At 39.0% G+C, this 23,228-nt stretch overlaps 1 protein-coding gene and 1 long non-coding RNA gene across 6 annotated transcripts in view; one reads left to right on the top strand and one right to left on the bottom strand.

Moving 5' to 3' along the window:
- EYA1 (EYA transcriptional coactivator and phosphatase 1) overlaps nucleotides 1–23,228 on the top strand; it is a 325,931-nt gene that overhangs the window by 39,081 nt on the left and 263,622 nt on the right. The gene's annotated exons all lie outside the window — the stretch shown is intronic.
- Nucleotides 683–23,228, bottom strand: part of LOC309646382 — a 125,516-nt gene continuing 102,970 nt past the window's right edge. The window contains exon 2 of the long non-coding RNA XR_014255324.1: nucleotides 683–1,902. This is a non-coding gene — a long non-coding RNA (uncharacterized lncRNA). The remainder of the gene's footprint in view (nucleotides 1,903–23,228) is intronic.

Raw genomic sequence — 23,228 nt, 5'->3', positions numbered from 1 at the left:
CCGGCTAAATTTTTCTTTTTTTGGTATATGTACATTCCAAATGTTTCATGGGACATACTTATACTAAAAATTATTCATTGTTTATCTGAAATTAAAATCTAACCATGCATCCTATACTTTTATTTGCTAAATCTGGCAATCCTAAAAGAAACCTTGAGTTAATTAGAATTACTAAACTCTAGCCCTGCCAGTGTGGGTGATGAGAACTGAGAAGTCTTGTAGTTTCTTTCCCTGTAAAAGAATACATGGAGCACGAGAAAAATAATGAGAAAGAAAAGGATCTGAAAAGCAGGCATAAGAAAAGATGTACATAGGCTAGGAAGCATCACACGGCTCACACATCTGTCATTCCGCTGTTCACCAAGTCCTTTTTATATCGTCTAGTCTGATAGAATGTCAGAGGGGGAGAGAAATAATCTGGTGTTGCATTATTTGAAGATCCCAATGATGAAAGTTTTTTGAGAGATGTGTTTTAAAAATCTTTTTGTTTTCCAGGGTTCAGATTTTACGAACACTTGTCAAGCACATAGTATATATAAGATACCACCTTAGGTACTTTGACATGCTTGTCTCATAAAATGAAGGATACTGTTAGTAGGTCCTAGAATTAAGAGAGCTTCATTGAGTCTGAAAATTCCTAGTATTAAAAGAGACAAGATGCTGTGCTTGCTGTTGTTCTGGTTATACATACCCACCCCGCCGTAAATCCACAGTTTCCCATCATTTGAGCCTGAGAATTATGAGGAAGACTTCTGTAGCTAAAAGAGTTAAGTGCAGAATATTTGACATTTCCAGAAAAACTGACTTACAGGCTGGGTTGTTTCAAACCCTGTGGAGCTCTACAGTACTCAGTGGACCATTTTCTTGACTTTGTGTAGCTGTGGCAGGATGGCTACTGTATTTCCGAGTGTCCATTTCCCCCAGGGAGCATGCTACTTCCACTACAAAGCCCAGAGTTGTTTGACATCCAGCATGCGTGAACTCAGAGTTTTCCTCCTTTGCTTTACATCGAGGTAGTATAAAATATGGCCTGGTTTATGCTTTCAATCATCTAAATTTGTCCAGGCATGATAGAGGATGCCGTACAATTTTCTTTTGGTAGTTAGAGCTTTACTGACATAATTGCAGCCCAATCACATTTCTAAGATAACTAGTACAATATGTACATATTTAATTCAAAGTTTCCTGGAGGATTTCAGGCAAATAATGACCATATTTTAAGTCATCTCAAAAAAGCAGAGACTCAAAAGCGAAAGTGCTTTTTCATCATCTGGGCAAGCTTGCTCTAGGTAAATGTGTTTATTCCTTCTTCTTTTGACATCCTTCCCCTGTCCCCCTTCCCCCAGGACCCCCTGCTTTCCTTTTATCCCAGACTTTGCCTTATATTATAGACCATTCTCTTCCTTCTGTCCCACCAGCCAAGTTTAATATACTATACTATCGTCTTAAAGTCATATCAAGTGACTTGTAGGTTAATACGATAAGTTTATTCTAGTATGCTAATAAAACTTAATGGCTGGATGAGTTATTACTCCAGATGACATATTTACATTTTAGTGGTGACCTTTTATGGATTAACACCGAGTTCAGGCCAAGGTGGGAAGGTAAGCATAAATTGGAACGGGTAGAGATTAAGGGGGGAGTTTTTCGGCACAAAATATCTCAGCCCTCATCGAATCACACCACTAGACCTCTCTCTACCTGGCCTAAGTTTGGGTCTGACTTAAAATGCAAAGATTCTGAATGTTCAGCTGAGATGAGGAATCCAAGTTGCTTGTAAACGTCTTTACTCTTTTTTTTTTTTTCGTCTGATGTGGACCATTTTTTAAAGTCTTTATTGAATTTGTTACAATACTGCTTCTGTTTTATGTTTTGGTTTTTTGGCTGCGAGGCATGTGAGATCTTAGCCCCCCCGACCAGGGATCGAACCCGCAGGCCCCGCAGTAGAAGGCAAACTCTCAACCACTGGACCACCAGGGAAGTCCCGCCTTTACCCTTTACCATGGAAAATAAAGTCATGATAAAACTCCCTGTGTGTGTGTGTGTGTGTGTGTGTGTGTGTGTGTGTGTGTGTGTGTGTGTGTGTATCTGTGCAAATAAAAACTCTTTTGCTATAACGAAGTGGTAATAAAATGCAGACTATAGATAATTCCCCCTCATTTGGATCACAGACTTGATTGAAGCAAAAATATAGAAATATCAAGATTGAAGAAAGCACCTACATTTATTGTTAAAGTAGCCACTTGGCAGCTTACTCAGAGTAAAAACCGATTGAAGGCAGGTGATTTCCTCTTCTTTTTACTAAGTGTATACACCCGACTCCTCCAGCAAGTAGGAAGATCCCAAATGGAGGAATACCGGGATACCACCGGCAAATTAGGAGTGAAAGGACAAAACAGTGTCTGAAACACAGTGAAGAAGGGAAGAGGGCTCTTTGAGGAGGGGATGACAAATCCAGAAGAATCATTCTGGTAATATCCCTAGAAGTCATCTCCTAGCTATTAAGTGTTGTTGTAGCTTCTGACAACAGTAGAAGTTGTAAACCAAATCTGGTTTCTATTTTCCTCATTCATGGAGGTCAGTCTTTCAAATTAGGTTGCTTTTATGCTTATTAGTTTCCTGGCAACATATGTGATCTTTTTTTTTTCTTTTAAGATGGTTGCAATGGATCAGAACAAATATATTAATATTCTCACACATTTATCTTAAGCTCACACGTCTTCCCTGAGGGTTATATTCACACATTCAGATGCTTTCTGGGCATCCCTATCCCTTGTACACAAGACATGGAGAGATATTCAACATGCCTGAAACTGACCTCATTGTGTATTTCTGTTCCATTCCCATTCACCTTAAGAGTCATCTTTTACTGCTCCCTGCCAATTCCTCATTTTTAAATCCAATCAATCAAATCCTGCTAATTTGACTTTCAAAGTAATTCTCAATCCTTACTGTCAAGTCCATCCTAATTACCGCCACCCTATTTCAGAGGATTTGCTCCTTAAATTTCCCTGACTGGATTATTTCAGTAATTACCAGTTTATCCATCTGTCCTCATTCTTGCCCCTTTTATATCTGGCACATGCAGCCAGAATGGTCTATTTAAAAGACAATTTAACTAAAACTACAGTAAAAATCCCAAGGTCCTTGGCATAGGATGTTCTTCATGGCCTGACCATCTCAACTGTTCAGCAACACTTCAGCCTATTTCTCACTCTATATTTTATAATCCAGATTGAGTTAAATGCCCCATTCATAAATCTGTTACAGTCATATCACTCTGTATTTAAATAATTTGTTGAGCTTTCTTTAGCCTTCAACTCACCCCTGTTCCTGCAAACCAGCAAATAAACAATCAAGCAAAATATCTCTGGTCTCCCAGTGGACAGGGACAGACTCTCATTCACTTTCATATGCTCAGCTTAGCATAATGGCTCTCAGCAGGCCCTGGAGTCAGGCTGCATGCAATCATCGCTCTATCATTTAGGAATGAGCAGTCTCTTGTAAGTTACTAGCAGCTCTGTGCCTCAGTTTCTGCATTTATAAAATAGGGACAATAGTACCTGCTTCACAGTCTTGTTGTGAGACATAAATATCATGCATTTGGGACAGTCAGTATTTGGCATACAGTAGGCAATCCGCTGTTATAAATTATTATAGATAACATGCTCAATATCTTATAAAACTGAAGGTGTATAAAGAGACGTCATTGTGGGAGAAAGACCACGTGGGATTTGATGAGGGTCTGACTCTAGTGATGAGAGTTGACCTACTCTCTACTTTTCGTTTGGAAGTAGAGTTGGGCCATATGTGCTGGTGGGCATTAAGTTAGGGTGTGAGGGAAATCCCTAAGCAGAGGATCCCCGACTCCATGCTCTACCGCTGGTTGAATTAGTATCCCAGTATCCATGAGGCCTGGCCCTTTCTATGTAGTATATGCTTCTCCTTCTACAACCGGAGGAAGACATCTTGTCCTTATCTAAATTAAACTTGAACAACAACTGGGTTCCTGTTTGGGAGGATAATGGGTACTATTATCAGCAGGAAGCTTCCAAGGTCATGGCCCAATAGTGGCGTGAAGGTGATGGACACTTGGAGTCCAATGAATGATAATTCTTTTTTGATACTTTTTTTTAACTCTTCTTGTGACCACAATGTAGTCTCTGATGATTCACTCAAGTGACCTTCTGAGTCCTTTAGCTACCTTTTTACCATAAATGTAGATTCCATATACTGTAACAGACATGGAGATTGATTGCCCAGTGGTAGAAGAGGTCTTCCCTGATTTCTCTTCTGGTCTTTGGGACTCTCTTCTCCTCACATGCAGAGAGATCCCGAGATTACCCCTGCGTTGAGCCTCTCCAGCCATGTGGTCTGGTAGACAGAGTACGGTTCAGTAGCTAATGCTCATAAGCAGTATGTTCACCGAATGATCAGCGTTCCTAGAATGAATTCCTTGGTGTTTTCCTATCCTCTTCTTCCTTTTTTACCCACCACTTCTCGTTTGGTGTGAAAACAGCATCCAGAAAAGTTCTGAGACCCCAGGTTACTCACAATGGGAAAAGGGAAAGTTTGAAAGCAATTCTACTACTAAATATGAGCATATTTTGATGCCGATATGCAATGGCTCCTTCATGGGAAAAAGAATGTCCTGTGATTGAATTTTAATTGGTGGCCCTTCTACCTTTTTTTTTCCTTTTTAATCTTTTCTAGAAAGTTTACTATACTAGAAAAAGTGAAAGAGGTAAACAATGTGGGATAGATATCAGATTTTTCTGGCTCTTGAGAATTTAATGGACCAACAATAATTGGTGGTAATTGACTGATACAACTGGTTTCCCTGTGGTTCCCTGAAAAGACTGTGTGGTAAAAGATTTGAAGACAGAGGGTAGAATTTGCGGCCATTTTGAAGTTGCTGCAACTCTTTTAGGTCACTAAGGTACCATTTAGTAAATTAGTGTTTTGTTGATGATTTTTAGTTTCAGAGGTTAGTTCACAGAATAAGAGAAATTGGCTTAAAACACTGAAGAAATACTGATATATTCTCTCTGTGGGTAACTGTAACTTCTAAATTACAGTAAGCTTAAGTATTTTAAATTAGAAACAGAATAATCTGTTTTCCTATGAATATTTAACACAGTTTGAGCTATAACATTTCAGTTAGACATAAATAGAAATTACAACTCATAGTTAATTAAACAGTTCGAAGATCCCTTCCTGTTTTACAACCTGTTTTCGGTATCAGGGTATAATCTGAGTGAATTAAGTGCAAAGACCCATAATACAATGATTTGCATAAGGCTGCCAACAAAAATAAACCCGGCTGTGATTAAGGCTATGACAATGGTGTTAGCTTAGCTATACAGGCTCATGGAAGCATGCAGAACAAGAGCAATTAGATTCACAAACTGATTTATTACGTAGACTGCAGGTGTTGAGTTTTATGGGAATTGGGGATTATCAGACTTGCCTCTACATTATTTCAGTTTAGTTATATGACCTTTTCTTAAAAATCATTCACTGGAACATTTTTAAAAGATTAGAGTGTCTTAATTCATGAGCTTAAAAAAAAAGTTAATTTGACTTAAAAATGTAAAAATCTTGGTTTGAGTTTTAGTAATGTCAGAATAAAACCAGTGTTTAGGAATAATAATTCACTTTTCATTCATCCCTAAATTTTACTTTTAAATAAACAATGTGCCCACAGTGCCTGCGGGGCCATTGCTGGGGAGAGTGATCTCCTGGCAGGGCATCCCCTGTCACAGTGAGAGTTGGGAGGGAGCTGTAAGATATTGTCCCATCACGGGGGAAGGCCACTCATATTCACTAATTATTGAATCATGCGTGTCATTTGGATGGATTTTTTTAAAATAGAGGACTTCTGAGGAGTTAATTATATTAGGGAAGAAAAAATAACTGGCACAGAATGTTGACTTAAAACTAAATATAAATGCTAGTAGTTCCAATAATTCCTAGAATTAAATTTTAATGAACTCTCAAAATAAATTTCACATCAAATCAGAGCTATCGCCACAGCTTATTTGCTATTGTTTTTATTGTTGAAGAAAAAAAAATCGTTGTAGCCATACTGTGGTAGTAATTTTGAATATTTCAAGCATTTTATTGCAGAAAAGAATTGTCTTTCACAGCAGTTAAATTTTAGAGAACCACCAATGTTTATCTCTCTAATATGTGGGTTTTGTTTTTCTCAATATCCTTTTTTTTTTAAAGTATAAATTTGCAAGGTCATCAGCTTCAACTTGGTGGTTTGCCTGAGTATGTTCTGTGTTGTAGTATCTTCCAGAAGCACAGAAAATATTCATAAGCTACTCGGGAGTTTGCTATTGCTGTGTTTGTAAATACAGTATTGCTTTGGCCTTAAGAAGTGGAATGAACCTTATACAAGTTTTAAAACTTATGGTTCAATTTTGTTCTGTGAACTTGTTTAATGGATATTTTATTGACTTTGGCTTAAACATATTCACATATGTGTTTCTCATGCTTAATTCTGTTATTTACAGGGTGTTTTCCTTCTACATACTTTAGATTATAAATGCTTGACTTAAAGCAGCTGTGTATTCGCTTCCTTTCTAACCCTTGGCATGTAAGGCTTGCTCTAGGCCTTGTCTTCATTTACCTTTCACCAGATTTCAAATGTGCAGCATTTTTCTTGCACTTTTTGAAACCGAGCAAATTATTCACAAATGTTATATGGTGACTGAAGCTAATGGTCTACTTTTCTTAAAATTCTTTTGCCTCCATGCTTTACTTGAAAGAATACTGATTTTGGCTAGGTTATAGATTGCTGAGGCCATAAGAGTAATTTGAATGCACAAGTAAAAAGAATTTTTCTTAATAACTTATTATTCATTATGTCTTCATTTGGATAATATAGCATTATGTTACATTGCTGAAATTGGTTAAAATAATGCATTGATTAAATGGAGGAAAAGTTATATAATCTAAAGAAATAAGCAAACTGGAACTCTTAAGTGAATTCACATTACAGTGTAAAGCATTTTTGTTTGTAAGAAACCAACAGTTTTTATAATTTTATGATTGTCTTATAATTTTGTTGTTTCTGAGGTTTGTTTGGAATCTGTGAAATGAAGCACTATCTAATTTCAGATCTACAAAGACAAGCTTTGAAATTATGTGCAAAGCTGTTCTGCTTGAATACTGTAATTATAATATATAATGAAACTTTCAAAAAGTTAAACTGAATTTTATTTTGAAATTTTCTATAATTGATCCAGTCCAATCCTGTGTAAACAGAAGTGGTCTCTTGAAATTCACTACAGAAAGTTTCACTTAGAAAAAATATAATGTATAATATATAATGAAACTCACAGTATTTAAAATGTTCCAAAGAATGAAAGTACGTTTCTCTCCCAGTGGGAATAAAGTGATCTTTACATGTGGTATTTAATAAGAAGGATTTCAGAAAGCTCATATGACACAGTTTTCTCTTAGTAGTTAATTTCCCGTGGTATTTTTATGTAGTAAGAAAGGTGCAAATTCCTTATGGACAGGTTTAGTGTTTGTCTACCAATAGCTATTACATTACTATTCACTTGATAACCTACAGTGGTATAATTCCAGGCCTTTTAGCTGTTAAGTGAGCATATTCAGCCATGGACGTAGAGCGGTGAGGCTGGTTAGTGGAAGAAAAAATAAGATTGTGGGTAGTGGAAGAGGTATAGCTGTTCCTAAAGAACATATGGGTATGTGTTGGTTTATTGTCAAAACTATCCTTCTTCAGTCAGGGGGTGTCATCTGCCCAGGACACATCCTTCCTGTCTCCTCCTGCTGCCATCTCCTCCACATATTCTTTTTTTTTTTTTTTTTTTCAGGCAAAGCTTTATTGGAGCCCCTGCTGCAGCAGTGGGGAGCTAGAACAAGTAACAGGTTCCCTTGCTCGCTCGCTCCCTGAGGGGGGTGGTGAGCTTGTTCCTTGTGTGGCGTGTCCTCTACATATTCTTATTCCACTGAAAATATGTTGTTTTCATTATTAGTCTATTAAGACAACTTTCAAAAAATAGCTGAACATAAAAGGGAACCAGCCTGCAGTTAACAGGTCTGCAGTTGGATGTTCCACTCTCTGGGGCATCTTTGCTACTGTCACCCCTCCTGTGCCTATGGCGGTTATTGCTACAGACATTACCAGCCAGCCCCCTATTACATGGATTAGAGTTGGCACTTGACCTGAAACGCAGTGCCATCCTGCTTAGGGATCATAGCTCCTGCAAGACTGATAGTTGCCATCCAGAGTAAGATAAGTCCAGTAGTCCCTTCCCTGTGACATGCTGGTTGGTATGAACTAGATGCTGGGTACAGTCAAGTCAAATTTGCTTGTTAAATAGAAATGCAAATTACAACTAAAATAACTATAAATTGGTTATACATTTAATAAGCTAAATACAGTCACAGGAAGCAGCACATGTTTCACACCTTCATCTACTGTTAGTAACCACCACACAACTGAATTTGGGATTGCAGGTTTCATTCTGACTCTTAAGGGCAGTAGTTGTCAATACTTGTGTATGAGTTTGCTAGGGCTGCCATAACAAAGTACCATGAGCTAGGTGCCTTAAAAAACAGAAATTTCTTTTCCCACAATTCTGGAGGCTGAGACCAAGCTGTTGGCAGGGTTGGTTACTTCTGAAGCCTCTCTCTTTGGCTTGGTGATGGCCATCTTCTCCTTGTATCTTCACATGGTATTCCTTCTATGCCTGTGTGTGTTTTAATCTCTTTGTCTTATAAGGACACCAGTCATATTGGATTAGGGCCCACCCATGTGACCTCATTTAACCTTAATTGCCTATTTTAAAACCCTATCTCCAAAATACTGAGGTACTAGGTGTTAAGACTCTGGAATATAAATTTGAAGGGACACAGTTCAGCCCAGGACAACCTGTTTTAATCTCTGGTTAAGAGCTCTCTTCTTGTTGAGTCTTATCTATTGGAATGAAGAGTTAATTTTCTCCAGGTCCAGCAAATAACTACAGGGTTCAGCTTCCTTAGACAACACTTCTTTTTCTCTTACTGCTTTCTTTTAAAAATAAAAAGAGAACACAGTGACATGCAGAAAATAGTGACCTGGGAAACAGAAGTCCTGGGTTTTAGCCCTACTGCTGCCATGACTTAGCTATTCAGTCTTGCAGATGCCACTTGGCTACGTGTGTGTTCTATATCCTCTATAAAACGAAGAAATGGGACCAGATGATTGCTTAGGTTTCTCTTAGAGCTGATATTTTGAGACTCTACTTAGAATTTTATTCATTCAGTCAGTAATTTATTCATTCTCCAATTATTTGAGTGTCAGTAGCATGACTCACTTTGTATGACCTTCTTCTCAAGAAGGATCAGTCCTTCCAAAGAATCAGAGGATACTTCGGAAGTATCCAATTGAAGTAGCCAGACCGCTGCATATGTTTTAGCTACTCATTCCCTTTCTCTCGTTGGCCCTCGTATCTGTGGGTTCCATGGAGTCAACCAACCAGGGATCAAAATATTCAGAAAAAAAAAATCCAGAAAGTTCCAAAAAGCTAAACTTGAATTTGCTGTGCACCAGCAACTATTTACATAATATTTACATTGTATTAGTTAGATAAGTAATATAGAGATGATTTAAAGTATATGGGAGGATGTGTGTAGGTTATATGCAAATACTATGCCATTTTATATAAGGGACTTGAGCATCCGCAGATTTGGGTATCCTGGAGGGTGGGTAGCGTGGTCCTGGACCTAACCACCCCCCTAGGATTCTGAGGGACAACTGTACTCTTTTCTAGTCAGTGCTTCTTTATAGCATGCAAGTCACTTCCTCAATGAAAAATCTTTAAGTTTTCACAGGTTACAACCTTCTCTGCTAAACAGTTTTTCATGTTGTGGATTCTTTTCCACTTGATTTTTGCTTCTAAAAGTTATTTCCTAAAAAAAAAAGTTATTTCCTAAAGCTGTTAAAGCTTTTCACTGTGTGTTTTAAAACACGTTTTAAAACATAATTATACAATAGTTTCCCAAAGGAGGTTTACTTTGTAAACTTCCTAAATCATACCCTTCTCTCATATACATGCTATACAATCTACATATATACATATATATTATATGCCTATATATAATCATATGTATATATACTAGCCCATCAAATATTTTATTTAAAGTACTTCTGTGTTTTCTATAAACATTGGTATTGGTGTATCCAATATTCCTAACATTTATAATATATGTAAAGTATCTGTTTATAAACAACCAATTTGCTAATTATTTCATTAAAAACATAAATTATAGAAGCTTTTATGGCTTTGTTTACTGTGTAGAATAACATTCACACAAAAAAACCAGTAAGGTTTAATTCTGAAATAACTATTCTAGCATTAGCTACCCCATGGTTACTTCATTAAGCAAATCAAGAAATCTTGTCCGTCAGTTTTGATGGTGCAGAAACATCTCCCTTCAGGAAGTCTTGTGGTCAGTGGGCAAAAATGGCAACCAGCTTCTCAAAAGTTGAAGGCATTATTATGTACTAAAGGTCACCCACAACTTCTATAATAGAGGACCAGCTGTGTAAACTGCAAGATGTTGTCAAAAGGAAGTGCCAAGCAAAACTCTGGTGCTGTTTGCTGACTGTGCTGAAGGGCAGAGAAGCTAAATTCTTGCCAGGAAGAGGGTAGCCTCTGGGAGGTGCCTACACCCCAGGGCCTGGGATCCAGCCCTCGAGATCACGCTTGGTCTCACACCTTGGTCCTCAAAATCTTCTTAATGACAAGGCCCCGATCCTGCAAGGTCGGGCTTGGGAAGCAGCTGGGCAAGCTGTGCTCCTAACTGGCCTAGTTAAGTGGCCAGTTCTTCAAACCTGGAAGTAATTCTTGAGATGGTTTGGAATCAGCATCAGCTATGATATGGTTGCAGCGTTGTCAACTGAGGTTGATTAAAATACATGTCGTTTTCTATGACACTATGATTAAAATAACCCAGTTTCCAAATAGTGTGCAAGTTTCTGCAGGCTTAGAGCAAGAGCTCTTTCATGGTTGAAAAATGTGTCCATGCTCCACACCACATGATCTGAAACCATTGTCATTAGGTCTAATTGCACAGCAGCAGTCAAATGGTGCCTTTTATGCCCCTACTGTCTACCTGAAACTGTTTAACAACTCACACATGGAGCTTAGAGTATAGCTGAAGGGGTAAGACAGGCTTTATGTGAAAAGGTTAGTGAGGGGGAGAACAGTATTTAACAGTAATGTCCTTATGTATGTGTTATGTATGCATCTATGTATTTGTTTTTGTTTGTTTTAAAACAAAACATTTGTAGTGGTTGTTACATAGTACAATAAGAGTCCAGTAGGATAAAAATATAAAGAGACTGAGGTGTAGTGAAAATAAGGAGAGAGATAGAATGAAGCCAAGGATAAAAGAAGTTAAAGATGAACATTCCAGAAAGTTCAAAAAGAGAATGGCTTGAACAGTAGGTGGAAAGTCAGGAGTGACTAGCAACTCAGTGTGGATTTTCCCTTTTTGTTCCGACTACTAGGAAATTCAGCTACAGAATTAACAGCATCCATCAGATAAAAACATACCAGTTGCTCAAGAGAAACAGCTTTCTTGACCTGAGCACTGACAGAATTTCCTCCAGTACTTCTCCATAAAGGGGAAATGGTAGAAAATGTCCTCAAACAATGTCCTTATAGTAAAATAGCATCAGGTTTCACTTTGTTTCTTACAAAGCCCTTGACATGGATAGGAGGCAACTCTAAAGTTTAGTTCGGTAAACTTCCAATTAGAAGCTAAACGTACACAATGCAACTGAAGAGGTGTGTAGATCTGCTTTTAGTCAAGAGTAAAATTTAGACTGTCTCAAGAAATCAGTGGGTGGATGCTCTTCAGTTAATTCTCAAGAATGTTGTTTTGTGAATCTGGGCTTTTATTACTGTTGTGTTGGTTTTTAAAAATTGAGGCATAACATACACGTAGTAAAGTATGTAAAGATCAAATCTCAAGTGTATAGTTTGGTGAATTTTTACATAGGCACACACTGGTTTAAAACTATCATTCAGATCAAGATTTGGAACAGTTCCAGGAGCTCAGAAGGTCCCTTGTCCTCCTGCCCTGTCAATACCCATCACTGTTCTGACTTCTAGCACCATTGATTCATTGTGCCTCTCAGCGAGCTTCATATAAATTGAATCATATAATATCTGCTCTCTTGATTCTTGCTCAATATATTGTCTGATGATTTATCCCTTTTTTTAATTTTTATTTTTTATCCCTTTTTTTTAATATTTAGAAGTTGTTCATTCTTTTTCATTGCTATGCAGTATTCTTTTATATGAGTGTATCACAATTTATTTACCCTTTATACCTTTGATGTACATTTGGATTGTTTCTCTTTTTTAAAATAATGAGTAAAACTGCTATGAAAATTCTTGTGCATGTCTTCTGTTGGACATATGCACTCATTTCTTCCAGGACTGAAATTGCTGGTCATAGGGTGGATGCATGATTAGATTTAGCTGATCCTGCTAAACTGTTTTCCAAAACCGTTATACGTACAGTTCCACCAGCAGTGTTGGAGCTTTCCAATTGTTTTACGTCTTTACCAACCCTTGGTATTGTTAATCTTTAAAAAGTTTAGCAATTCTGGTGGTTGTGTAGTGTTATCTCACTGTGATTTTAATTTGTATTTTCTTGGTGAGTTGAATACCTTTTGAATAACTTTTCTTATGCCTTATGGTCATTTGGTTAGTTTCTTTTGCCCAATTTTTAAAAATTGGATTTTTTGTCTCTTTCTTAATCATTTGTAGGAATCTTTATATATTCTGAATATGAGTCCTTTGTTGGGTATATGAATTACAAATACCTTCTCCCAGTCTGCGTCTTGCCTCTGTACTGTCTTACTGTTTTCAGATGAACAAAAGATCCTGAGCTTTTGGAGGAGTTGGGCGGAAAAGAGAGAGATGCAAATGATATTCTCTGGCGAGAACCTATAGTACAGTATAATGTTACGGTAAAATGCTTAAATTATAGGTACAGGTAGAAAATAGAACAGTGAAGAATAAGGTAATAATTGTATGGTAGACAAGTATAGGAAAAGTTACAGATCTTTCTAGATTGGTTTGGGCTCAAAGACTTAGAGCATGTTCACACTGAGAGTATGTTTGAAGATCATCTACTTAAACTCCTCATTGTACAGATGAAAATGAGGCCTAAGAATGTTAACTAACCACAGTAAGTAATTAGACATGATGTAGAAAGTGAAATCAGAGCTGCTTCTTAAAGAATATGTGAAGTACACCTGGGAAGATTTTCTGGATTAGTCCTCACTTCAAATAATTTGTCACGTTATCCCAATAATACACTTGAATTTCTAAGATTGTTTCTTGGTACTAAGTTTTTCCAAAGGAAGGGAACTGAGAAAATGTGGTTACTCTTGACAAACCACCGACTAGGTGCGTGATGTTGAATAAATCATTTAGCGTCTATGAACCTCTTGCTGGAATTTTAAGGGACAACAAGGAGTCAGACCTCATTCCCCACCCCTGAATTTGGAACTACCTGAGAAGTAACATAGGGTCACAAAGATAAAGCTATAAAATAGTACCTTTATTACCAACCAGGATGAATTAGAAAATGGGAGGTCACTTGACACAGTTGGTGCCTCTAATATCCATCCTCTTTCTCCCCTTCCCCAGCATGGCCTCGAGACAACCCCCTTGAGGAGGGAGAGTTTGTGTCTGCAGGGCAGATGTGCTTACCCAGAACCCCATCCTTGCATCCTTTGGGGACAGAAAGAGAAAGAGCGCCAGACCTGCAGACCTGCCTCTGAGAGCCTGGCCTGGGCTGGGGGGATCTGGGCTCTGACCCAGGCAGGGTTGCACAGAGGAGTATGGGAACAAAGCAGCAGGGAAGAGGCTGAGTAAAAGATGCTCTGTGCGTGGCCAATTCCTTCCCGACCCGTCGGCTCGCGAGAGGAGACGTGACCCAGCAGCAGAGAAAGGACCCCCGCAGGTTCTTCCCAAACGTATTCCTTGGGGGAGAGAAGCAGAAGCTTCATGATCTAAAGATCAGAGTAGGAGCATGAGGGAAAGAGAGTGATTCCTCCTTACACCTTGGTTTCTTCTGTGTACCTCCCAGGATTGTTGAGGGATCGGAGGCACCAACCCAAGAATGCCTCTAGGTGTAGGGTCTCACCATCAGAAGGAAACGCACTGTGTTTGCATAGCGCTTTTTTCCACCGTTAGAATTCTGACTCTGCCTCCACTGTTATAAAGAGAATTTCTCCAAGTCAGGCATGGTGCCTCAGTACCAGGTCTAGTAGTCCGAAGTCTTTAACCACAGCAGGCGTTCAGTACTTGCTGCGATGGCTCAGCCCCACCCCTCAAACCACGAAACCCGATACTACAGTGATTACCCCCAAACCGCTCCCACTAATTAAACTCTGTTTCTGAGATCCTAATCTTTGGAGGGAAGATGGGAATTTCACAGGTCTCTTAAAAAGTTGGCAAAAGTCATGGACTCTTCTTTCAATAAAAAGGACATCAAACAGAATTTTCTACCTTGTTCCAGGAGACACATTAAAGCCCTAAACTCAAACACAGAGCCCTTAGGGTGCCTTGGACCTCAGTGGAAAACCCCTGTAATTGGATTAAGAGAATAACTCTGCAGGTTTTAATTTAAAACCCAATACACTTTAAAGATACAGTATAAAGAAAAATAAAAACCATAATCCATTTATCCAGCGCTAATTAAGAACTTGGGATGGCAGCTTCCAAAACCAGTAAATTCTTCTTTTTTTTTCAGTTGGTTTACTTTTCTGTTCACTTGTACTTTTATTGTTCTAAAGTCTGTTCTTATCTTGTTTAAAAGTTCTTACATGACTTAGAGGCATGAGAAAACAGTGGGTTTGGGATTTGAAATTCTTAGCCTGTGATTTTTCTTCATTCCCAAGCTCTTTCTGTCAGTGTTATGTCACCCACAACTTTTAGAATGAACCCATTATTTGTATTTAACGGATTGGTTTTTGCCAAACTAAATGGAAATGTTTTGAAATATGAAAATAAAATTCTTATTACTTACACATAGATGAAAAATCACAAGTTTTTCTCAACATGAAATATCTGATCATTTAAATATTTACATGAATCTTTCATTGGAGGAAACCATCTTGACACTTTATGTAACATTGCTAAGCTTGAATTTCAAAAGCTATGTTTTATTCACAGCAGTAAATACACAAACTTTAAAATATACCAACAAGCAGTTTGGATTGAAATGTACAACAGTCAGTGAGATCATCCCCAGATTTTCATCCTTGGAAGCCAGAACCACTTATGACTGACTATGAGACTGTTTAGGGGGCTTGGCACACACAGTTGAAGGATGCTGAAAGGGGCACAGAGCTTTGCATATTGCTTACATGTGGCCTGGGAAGAACTCACAGGCATGGCTCCCAACCCAGCACTTGTTCTCTACTCTAGAGTTCCCCTGGGACAGGTCATTGTGGAGACAAGGCCTGTGTTCTCAGCCAGGAAATGGAAGGGAGGGGTGTGGTAAGATGGCGCTCCTGAGGGTTGGCGAGGTGGGCAGCATGAAGAACCCTGATGGCAGGAGGTGTAATAGATCCCTGAGGCTTTCCCAGGAGTCTGCAATAAGGTGACGATGGAGAGTCAGTATTTGCTACTGGACAGCAAATCCAGCTCTTTAAGGGTCTTCTTTGTAGACAAGCGAACTAGACTGTCGTATGGTTACCGGGGAGAAGTTCTGGAGCTCCAGAAGACAAGTCACCACAGTCAGGGGCTTTGTCTCTGCCTGGCCCAGTAGAACGTGGGGGGCTGCTTTTGAATGATATATAAATAATTCCCTGCTACAGATGGCATGGCCTTGCTTCAGAATACTAGGGCTCTCTGCTGTGATTCTTCTGCTGATGCTGGCCATGTACTCCGTGTAGCGTCTTTTCCCACTACAGATATCACTAGTACTATAGACCCACCAGGTCATTCAGCCCATTTGGAAGGACTGCTGGCATCACCCTCTGTTTGCAAGGTACTGTGGTACCTTGCACAATCACCTGAGAAGTGAGTGGAAACGGATCCCTTTGTGTAGAATATGTTGCCTCCAAAACCTGCTGAGGGCTGAGAAGGTTTGTGCTTCCTTCTTGGTGGTAGGAGGAATATAACTTTTCCCATCCATTGAAGAGGATTTCCCGGCATGCCCAGTTCACTTTACAGGCTGGCTACATCCTTTGCAAAATGAAAGTGTGGAGCCACGCACAGGGGTAGGGAAGTCGTTGTACCCTTCCCATGTGTCCACCGCCCTGCAGCAGATGGGTGACCCCCAAGGGACTTCAACCTCCATGCCTGGACATGCTCGGCACCTAGATCAGGAGTCCCCTCATTCTAAGTATCAAGCTGCGAGTCACTTACGACAGTAGCAAAACCAAGCCATTACAGCCAGTGCATTGACTCGTGTCGTCCTCATGACCACCCTTTGCGGTAGATAATAAAAGAAATATGGAACACTTTGCCTGGCAGTTTACAGTTAGTATGCACTTTCTCTTTCATTGACTAATTTGATGCTCACTTTCCTGTCCTTTGTTCTTCTGCAGTGCACACTTCCGCAAAACTGATTCTTGTACTTTTCTGAATACCACATGCTATCTCTCTTGTTTGTCTTTTTTCCACAGGAAATGGCTTTTCTGAAATAGAAAGGTCTTTCCACACCTTCGTCTCTTAAAACTCTCTTGAGACAAGCATCAGTCTTTTCCTGTTTCCCGGTAGGAATGGGTAATCAGGTCATGCAGAATTACCTTCCTGGACCAGTGGGGTCGACCAGTGGACTGAAGTGTGTGTCGCAAGTTTCATTCAGAAGTTGCCCCTGCATGTCTATGATAGACTCTGTGGAAATCCCAGATATATGGGAATTCTAGGGCTGAGACGACCTTCTCTTTTTTTGCTAAACTTTATCCCATGACAGAAGAAAACAATTCACTCTCTCGTTCTGCTTCTTATTCACCCTTTGTTCCCTACACCCAATCCAGTACCTCAAACTTACTTAGCCAAACTCATTTCCTCAGCTTGAAGGAGAAATGAGAAGCAATCTTTCTGTTGTGTCTGGGGGTCAGTGTAAGGATACAATGAAGGAAAAGCTTTTGTTGACTTAGCATCTGGGCCCATTTTTATGTGTTGCATCACTACTTTCAATCCTTGCCTTCTATCCTATATGTTTGCATACCCAGGAAAACACACACACACACACACACACACACACACACGTACACCCCACTAGCACTACTGAGGATATGGTCATATTCTTCCCACATCCTGCTGGTTTTCCCCAGCTTCCCCAGAGGCCACATAAAAAGTCTTCTTGTATATTCTACATATTTGCTGAAGACTAAAGGGGAAAGAATGTGAGTGGATTTTGCATATTGAAAAAAACTACATTTTTTTAAAAAACCCTAAATATATTTGTTTCTTGAAAACTCAAAAAAGTTCAGTTTCTTTTCCATTTCTTCTCCACTGTTGTCAATCTGATCATGATTGGGTCCGGTCAATCCTTCTCCCCCTTCACCTTCCCACCCCCCCAATCCCACCAACCCCCTCCCCCCTTCCCCCTCCTGCCACATACACAGAAACTTAAATGAGTACTGTGAAGTTTTAACCAGGAAAAGATCAGGGCTTGAGTGAGATGAGGTAGGGCTTGAGTGAGAAAATGACATTTGAATAAAGTCTTGAAGGAGGTGAGAGACTGAGCTTTGTAGCTGTCTGTATCTGAGGGAAGAACATTCCAGGCAGAAGGAACAGCCAGGGCAAAAGCCCTTAGGCAGGGCTTTATTATTTCAGAATAAATGAGGAGAGTAGTGGGGGCCAAATGGTATAGGTTATTGTGAGCCATTATAAAGAATTTGACTTTTACCCTGAGTGAAATGGGAACCACCAGTGGGTTTTGAGCAGAGGAACATCATGATGTGGCTTATGGCTTCAAAGAACCAGGTGACCGGTTAAGAGGTACACTCATGGTGGGAGCATGGATTTTTATTTTTAGATACAAACTTATAAACATCACTAAGAAGGTATAAAATATTTTCAGCATCTCCATTGTATCCCCTTTTCCGGTTGATATTCATCCACCAAGGTAACAGCTCCTTTGACCAATGGATTTGTTTTCCTCTTTTTGATATTATATAAATAGGAATCAATAGTATATTCTCTTTTGTGTCTGGTGTCTATCGCTCCATATTTTGTCTGTGAGTGTTGTCCATGTTATTGGATATGTCAGGAGTTCATTCTTCTCATTGTTGTTTCATATTCATTATATGAATAGGCCACAACGTATTTATTCTATTGTTGGTGGATATTTCATTGTTTCCAATATTTGGCTTTTCTGCATGAAGTTGCTGTGAACATACTTGTATGTATCATTTGGTGAACAACTGCATTCATTTTTCTTGAGTACATACCTAGAAGTGGAATTACTGGGTGATAGGTTAGGTAAATGCACAGGTGTATGGTACAGTTTTCCAGTGTAGCTGAACCAGTTTAAATTCCCACCAGCAACGCATGAGTGCTCCATTATTCCACATCCTCAACAACACTTGAGATTGTTTTAGCCTTCCTGGTAGGTAACTTTGACCTTCCTGAGTAAATTATTATGGTTTAATTTGCATTTTTCTGATTAATAATGATGTTGGGCACCTTTTCATGTACATATTGGTCATTTAGACTGCCTTTTTAGGAAGTATCTGTTCCTTTGCCCACTTTTTATATAGGATTGTCGATCTTTTCTGTTATCGATTTGTAGGAGTTCTTTATAAATTCAGGATAGAAGTCCTTTGTTAGATACGTATTTTGTGAATACATTTTCCTATCTGTCACTTGCCTGTTCACTTTTTTAATGATGTTTTTGTTTTTTAACAAATAGAAGCTCTGAATTTTAATGAAGGCTATTTTACTAATATTTTCTTTTATGGATCCTTTCTATGCCCTGATAAAGAAAGTATGGTCTTCGCTTAACGGTCTAAACAGGAAAGTTATAAAAATGGAAGCAACTTTGTTTGGTTTAACCCAGTTTTCAGGTCTGAGACTAAACCACCCACTAAAATATCTTGTCTCTTCTCCTCCCCCTCCACTTCCTCCTCATCTCCTTTCCCTTCCTCCTCCTTCCCCTCTTCCTTCTCCTCCTCTCCTTCTTATTTGACCTTCTTCTTTGCCTTCTCCTACTCTTTCCCCTCTTCCTTCTCCTCCTCTCCTTATTTGACCTTCTTCTTTGCCTTCTCCTCCTCCTTATCTCGTCTTCCACTTCCTCCTCCTCCTCCCTTTTTCTTCATCAGAAGATAAATTCCTGGTTTCCATTTCCCATGTAGCACCTACTGATGCAGCTGATCATTTCCAGGCCGTGTGCAGGCCTGCCCAGCTGGATTACAGGAAAAGCGGGCGGCAGGATGTAACAGAGGGCTCTCGTAGATTAACTTGCTGTACAATTGTATATTAAGCTCATCATGTAAAGGGAATGGGCTCAGTTATGCATAGACCACATGTAGACACCACAAGGCAAAGACAGTATCGATTTTATTCCTTACAACATCCACCATCTTGCATAGTCCCAGCACGTAGTAGGCACTCAGAAAATATTTTTTTGAGGATTAGTGAATTGATTCTGAAAAAAAAAATCAAGAACTAGGTTCTTGTAGTCAGTATAACAGCTTAGAAGTTACCATTATTTCCACGACAATATGGGAGATGGTGTAACTGCTTTTCTGGTCATTCGGTGACTTTCATCTTAAAACTGATGACAGCCTTGGTTAGCATATGCTTCCTCTTTTTCTTAACAGAAAATACTGTTCATTCAAATGCAAATATATATTGTGTACATTTGCTGCCTCATTTGTTTTTGAAAGTTCATTCATCAGAAAAATAAATCTAATTTTCTTGCCCATTGAGAAAAGCCATTTTTACTCAAAGAAATTTCATCAGACCTTTTGTAGTTAATATACGCATAGAGTCAAAATCTTTGAATTTGTATTAGGTAGCTATAAATAACTGATGTTTGCTTTAGGATATTCTAAACAAGTTGATATTTTGCTTAAAGATCTATTTAAAATTGAAGCTTAAACTATCCCTTCTACTGATTTTTTTTTTAGTGAACCAGGTATAATGTTTCAATTCCTTAGTGCTAAGTCCATTGACATACATTATTTTGGACTCCACAGGACTGAGAAATTAAGCTCCGGTTTGAAAACAAGAAAGGCATTCATGGGATTTTTACTTTTTGGTTGAAGTTGCCTGAATTTTTTTTCACTTTAGAAGGTAAATAAATTGCTCAGAGGCTAATCTTAATCTCTCAATTTTACAGACAAATCAGTGGGATTAGTTGAAATGGTTCAAGACAATGCATATCTACAAGTGACTTAACTGGTGATGAGAATAGAAAATAGCGTCTGCTTTCAGCTAAGGTATTGCTTTCGTTCTGTTGTATAAAGGCAAACAAAGGTGCCTTATTCTGCCCCATTTTGTATCCTGATAATCTCATGTCATATACAGATAATCCCCATTTACATTTTTCACACATTTTTAAATGAACATTTTAATAATGAAGTCTTATCTGTTGATTAGATCTGTCGTGATTAAATGGCCTTAGGTTTTTTTAGCCTGTAAATGTACGAGATTAGACAAGAATTACAAACAAAATCAAGGAAACTTTACCCATACATTATGGATAAACTTTACTTAGGAGTAAAGCACCAGGGATTCTTTTCTTTTTCTTCTTTATTTTTTTTCTGAGAGTGAAAGAAATAAGAACAAGAGGAGGAAATGAAAATTGTAAGTGACTGCATGTCTTGCTTGAAATACCGGGGATTATAGAGAATCAGAGACGACTTAGGAAAAAAGAGTAAAAACAACTCTCTTCCATTTCATTGTTTCCAGTCTCTTTAGATCTGTTTGTGGAAGATGCAGACCATTACATAAGAAACATTTTACATAGAAATCATTTTTGTCCGCCCACATAGCTCACTGACAGGTATTAATGGGAGATGGGAAGCACAGTTGAGTGGTGTTCAGGTATCTGGGGAAATGCTATCCACTGTTGAGTGATAGGGTGTCTTCATCTTCGTATTTCAGAGGCTGGGTGTAGTGGCTGGTGCCATGGGAATACAGCTATGATTTCAGATGCACGAAAATAGTGTCCCCAAAGAGCCAGTCCGGGGGACTTTCTTGGAACAAAAGTGTTCTAAGGGTATTGGAATCGATCACTTCTGTTCACTTCACAAATATTTATGGGGCATGTGCCACTGTAGGTGCTGGAGAGACAGCAGTGAGCAGTCCAGACACAGATAAATCCCTACCCTCTCGGAGCTTACAGTAGGGTGTGGGGCAATACAATAAACATAGTAAATAAGGAAATTTGATAATGTGTGAAAATGGAACATAGAAAAAGCAAATTCGAGCAGGGTAAGGGAAATAGGAAATGATGGGGCAGGTGGGCTGTAATTTTAAATAAGACAGAGTAGCTAGGCCTCATCAAGAAGGTGTGAATTGAGCAGAATCTCGAAGGAAGTAAAGAAGGTGAATTATGAGGAAATCAGGGGAAAACTTTTGAGGTGAATGGAACATGAGGGAATGAAGAAGCATGCTTGGTGTGTTGGAGGATTAGCAAAGAGGCCACTGACTGTCACGGAGGGGAGAGAGTTAGACAAGTTGGTGAGGCCCGAGGCCAGAGAGGTGAAAGGCGTGGCTGGCGTGGGGAGCGGCCCAATATCATATGGAGGCTCATAGGCCATTGTAAGGATTTGGGCTTTTGTTCTTAGAAAAATGAGGAGTCTTTGCAAGATTGTACGCGGAGGACCCTGCCATTTTGCATTTTTTCTTGATACCTACAAAAGGATGTTATGCAAAAATAACTACTTTCTTGTATCCTCACACTACTTGGTGCGTGGCAGGGCTCAGGAAATACTTGTCGAATGGATGAATGAAAATAGTGACCCACCCATTCACAGGTTTTTGATCAATCTGCTGATAAAGTGCCACATTGTGCGATAGTTGTGTTTTCTCTGCCCAGGTCTCTATGACTAATTAGGCTTTCCGTGGAAGGCCTCACGTGCCTCCTCTCACCCAGCCATGAGCCTGCTCAGGGTTTGGCAGCTGTTTCCTGGAGGTCAGAGCAGAATAACTGGAGAAGGATCTTCAGAGCACTTTATATGGCTGGTGTCCACGGCTTGCAGACAGTATTTCTCTTGCTAGCTCCTTCTCTGGCTGTTAATAGGAAGAGGTCATTAAAGTAAGACCTTAATTTTTATAAAGCCCTATTCATTCACTCCATCGTTTTCATGGTATCCATGGGTTCCCCAAGGGCAGCATTTCTTTTTCTTTTTTTTTTTTTTACTTTATTAAACAGAATTATTATTTGTAGTATTTAATACATAGTCTTCCATGGTAATGTTAAAGTTACCATTTTCTTCAAACGCCCCTCAAAATAACACACTTTGCCTTCCTACGTGAATCTTGGACAAGGAAATTCAGTGAAAGTGATCTACTCCTGGCTGTGTCCCATGTCCCTTTTTTTTTTTTAACATCTTTATTGGAACATAATGCTTTACAATGGTGTGTTAGTTTCTGCTGTATAACAAAGTGAATCAGCTATACATATACATATATCCCCATATCTCCTCCCTCTTGCATCTCCCTCCCACCCTCCCTATCCCACCCTCTAGGTGGTCACAAAGCACCGAGCTGATCTCCCTGTGCTATGCGGCTGCTTCCCACTAGCTATCTATTTTACATTTAGTAGTGTATATATGTCCATGCCACTCTCACTTTTTATCTCTACATGAATGGAAAAGTGTTTATACCTTTAATGGTCAGAGCCTTGAGAATGAGCTATCCTGTATATTTCAGGCTATAGGCAACATTCTTAACTTGTAGCCAAAGCAATAGAATACAAAGGTTAAAGTAAAAGAAACAGATCCAATATGGAGTCAGATTTGTTCTTCCCTATTACACTTATTGTTTCTCACCTCTTTGTTTATATAGATAGCTCTGTTGGATGATCACTAATTGTGCTGTTTCAATATAGTATCAGTGATAGATTTGCACTGGTACATTTATACCAAATGATGTCTGCGGATACCTCTGTTTATAAAGTTGGATGTTGATCTTTTTTCTTCACCGTTCCTTTTTTTTTTTAATTAATTAATCAATTTATTTATTTTTGGCTGTGTTGGGTCTTCGTTG

Source organism: Balaenoptera physalus (assembly GCF_965194825.1).
Source record: "Balaenoptera physalus genome assembly, chromosome: 17".
Taxonomy (NCBI): Eukaryota; Metazoa; Chordata; class Mammalia; order Artiodactyla; family Balaenopteridae; genus Balaenoptera; species Balaenoptera physalus.
This window is presented reverse-complemented; position numbering and strand designations above follow the sequence as displayed.